Raw genomic sequence first — 4430 nt, 5'->3', positions numbered from 1 at the left:
ATATGAAGGTAGGCAAATTTCACAATAGAAGAAGGATGAAAGACCATGCAAACTAATCCAAATCCTAAAAAATTTCATCTATCTTGAATCAAATAGAAAGACAAAGCCAATATAAAAAGAAAGAGTTCATTAAAATGTTGATACGTTAACTCAAAAAAGTCTACACATTTCGTTATAAGTCGGAAATTGATTTCTGAGACTAAATTGTAAACTAGATAAACTCATTTTAACAGAAAAAGTTTGAAAAATGTATTGTAATTACAATTAATGTGTTCTAAGGCAATACGTCTAGTAAAAATTGCATTTCTATGTACGTTGATTCAAGAAAATATGAAGGTAGTCAAATTTTACAATAGAAGAAGGATTAAAGATCATGCAGAACTAATCCAAATCCTAACAAATTTCATCTATCTTGAATCAAATAGAAAGACAAAGCCAATATAAAAAGAAAGAGTTCATTAAAATGCTGAATTTTATATACGTTAACTCAAAAAAGTCTACACTTTTCGTTATAAGTCGGAAATTGATTTCTGAGACTAAATTGTAAACTAGATAAACTCATCTTTAACAGAAAAAGTTCGAAAAATGTATTGTAATTACAATTAATGTGTTCTAAGGCAATACGTCTAGTAAAATTTGCATTTCTATGTATATTGATTCAAGAAAATATGAAGGAAGTCAAATTTAACAATAGAAGAAGGATGAAAGACCATGCAGAACTAATCCAAATCCTAACAAATTTCTTCTATCTTGAATCAAATAGAAAGACAAAGTTACACAAAAAGAAAGAGCTCATAAAAATGTTGAATTTTGTATACGTTTACTCGAAAAAGTCTACACATTTCGTTATAAGTCGTTAATTTTATTTCTGAGACTAAATTGTAAACTAGATAAACTCATCTTTAACAGAAAAAGTTTGAAAAATGTGTTGTAATTACAATTAATATGTTCTAAGGCAATACGTCTAGTAAAAATTGCATTTCTATGTACGTTGATTCAAGAAAATATGAAGGAAGTCAAATTTCACAATAAAAGAAAGATGAAAGACCATGCAGAACTAATCCAAATCCTAACAAATTTCATCTATCTTGAATCAAATAGAAATACAAAGTTTACACCAAAAGAAAGAGTTCATAAAAATGTTGAATTTTATATACGTTAACTCGAAAAAGTCTACACATTTCGTTATAAGTCGGAAATTGAATTCTGAAACTAAATTGTAAACTAGATAAACTCATCTTTAACAGAAAAAGTTTGAAAAATGTATTTTAATTATAATTAATATGTTCTAAGGCAATACGACTAGTAAAAATTTCATTTCTATGTACATTGATTCAAGAATATATGAAGGAAGCAGAATTTCACAATAGAAGAAGGATGAAAGATCACGCAGAACTAATCCAAATCCTAATAAATTTCACCTATCTTGAATCAAATAGAAAGACAAAGCCAATACAAAAATAAAGAGTTCATAAAAATGTTGAATTTTTTATACGTTAACTCAAAAAAGTGTACACATTTCGTTAAAAGTCAGAAATTGATTTCCGAGACTAAATTGTAAACTAGATAAACTCATCTTTAACAAAAAAAGTTTGAAAAATATATTGTAATTACAATTAATATGTTCTAAGGCAATACGTCCAGTAAAAATTTCGTTTCTATCTACGTTGATTCAAGAAAATATTGAGGAAGCAGAATTTGACAGTAGAAGAAGGATGAAACATCACGCAGAACTAATCCAAATCCTAACAAATTTCATATATCTTGAATCAAATAGAAAGACAAAGCCAACACAAAAAGAAAGAGGTCATAAAAATTTTGAATTTTATATACGTTAACTCAAAAAAAGTGTACACACTTCGTTATAAGTACGAAATTAATTTATGAAATTAAATTGTAAACTAGATAAGCTCATTTTTAACAGAAAAAGTTTGAAAAATGTACGCTAGTAAAAATTGCATTTTTATGTATGTTGATTCAAGAAAATATGAAGGTAGGCAAATTTCACAATAGAAGAAGGATGAAAGACCATGCAAACTAATCCAAATCCTAAAAAATTTCATCTATCTTGAATCAAATAGAAAGAAAAAGCCAACACAAAAAGAAAGAGTTCATTAAAATGTTAAATTTTATATACGTTAACTCAAAAAAGTCTACACACTTCGTTATAAGTCGGAAATTCATTTCTGAGACTAAATTGTAAACTAGCTAAACTCATCTTTAAAAGAAAAAGTTTGAAAAATGTATTGTAATTACAATTAATATGTTCTAAGGCAATACGTCTAGTAAAAATTGCATTTCTATGTACGTTGATTCTAGAAAATATGAAGGAAGTCAAATTTCACAATAGAAGAAAGATGAAAGACCATGCAGAACTAATCCAAATCCTAACAAATTTCATCTATCTTGAATCAAATAGAAAGACAAAGCCAATATAAAAAGAAAGAGTTCATTAAAATGTTGATACGTTAACTCAAAAAAGTCTACACATTTCGTTATAAGTCGGAAATTGATTTCTGAGACTAAATTGTAAACTAGATAAACTCATTTTAACAGAAAAAGTTTGAAAAATGTATTGTAATTACAATTAATGTGTTCTAAGGCAATACGTCTAGTAAAAATTGCATTTCTATGTACGTTGATTCAAGAAAATATGAAGGTAGTCAAATTTTTCAATAGAAGAAGGATTAAAGACCATGCAGAACTAATCCAAATCCTAACAAATTTCATCTATCTTGAATCAGATAGAAAGACAAAGCCAATATAAAAAGAAAGAGTTCATTAAAATGCTGAATTTGATATACGTTAACTCAAAAAAGTCTACACTTTTCGTTATAAGTCGGAAATTGATTTCTGAGACTAAATTGTAAACTAGATAAACTCATCTTTAACAGAAAAAGTTCGAAAATGTATTGTAATTAAAATTAATGTGTTCTAAGGCAATACGTCTAGTAAAATTTGCATTTCTATGTACGTTGATTCAAGAAAATATGAAGGAAGTCAAATTTAACAATAGAAGAAGGATGAAAGACCATGCAGAACTAATCCAAATCCTAACAAATTTCTTCTATCTTGAATCAAATAGAAAGAAAAAGCCAACACAAAAAGAAAGAGTTCATTAAAATGTTAAATTTTATATACGTTAACTCAAAAAAGTCTACACACTTCGTTATAAGTCGGAAATTCATTTCTGAGACTAAATTGTAAACTAGCTAAACTCATCTTTAAAAGAAAAAGTTTGAAAAATGTATTGTAATTACAATTAATATGTTCTAAGGCAATACGTCTAGTAAAAATTGCATTTCTATGTACGTTGATTCTAGAAAATATGAAGGAAGTCAAATTTCACAATAGAAGAAAGATGAAAGACCATGCAGAACTAATCCAAATCCTAACAAATTTCATCTATTTTGAATCAAATAGAAAGACAAAGCCAATATAAAAAGAAAGAGTTCATTAAAATGTTGATACGTTAACTCAAAAAAGTCTACACATTTCGTTATAAGTCGGAAATTGATTTCTGAGACTAAAGTGTAAACTAGATAAACTCATCTTTAACAGAAAAAATTTGAAAAATGTATTGTAATTCCAATTAACGTGTTCTAAGGCAATATGTCTAGTAAAAATTGCATTTCTATGTATGTTGATTCAAGAAAATATGAAGGAAGTCAAATTTCACAATAGAAGAAGGATGAAAGACCATGCAGAACTAATCCAAATCCTAACAAATTTCATCTATCTTGAATCAAATAGAAAGACAAAGTTAACACAAAAAGAAAGAGTTCATAAAAATGTTGAATTTTATATACGTTAACTCGAAAAAGTCTACACACTTCGTTATAAGTCGGAAATTGATTTCTGAGACTAAATTGTAAACTAGAGAAACTCATCTTTAACAGAAAAAGTATCAAAAATGTAATGTAATTACAATTAATATGTTCTAAGGAAATACGTCTATTAAAATTGCATTTCTATGTATGTTGATTCAAGAAAATATGAAGGAAGTCAAATTTCACATAGAAGAAAGATGAAAGACCATGCAAAACTAATCCAAATCCTAACAAATTTCATCTATCTTGAATCAAATAGAAAGACAAAGCCAACACAAGAAGAAAGAGTTCATAAAAATGTTGAATTTTATATACGTTAACTCAAAAAAGTCTACACATTTCGTTATAAGTCGGAAATTTATTTCTGAGACTAAATTGTAAACTAGATAAACTCATCTTTAACAGAAAAAGTTTGAAAAATGTATTGTAATTACAATTAATTTATTCTAAGGAAATACGTCTAGTAAAAATTGCATTTCTATGTACGTTGATTCAAGAAAATATGAAGGAAGTCAAATTTCACAATAGAAGAAAGATGAAAGACCATGCAGAACTAATCCAAATCCTAACAAATTTCATCTATCTTGAATCAAATAGAAA

This window comes from Papaver somniferum, unplaced genomic scaffold (genome assembly GCF_003573695.1).
Source record: "Papaver somniferum cultivar HN1 unplaced genomic scaffold, ASM357369v1 unplaced-scaffold_138, whole genome shotgun sequence".
Lineage (NCBI taxonomy): Eukaryota > Viridiplantae > Streptophyta > Magnoliopsida > Ranunculales > Papaveraceae > Papaver > Papaver somniferum.
The sequence above is the reverse complement of the archived record's forward strand: the minus strand, read 5'-3'. Positions refer to the sequence as shown.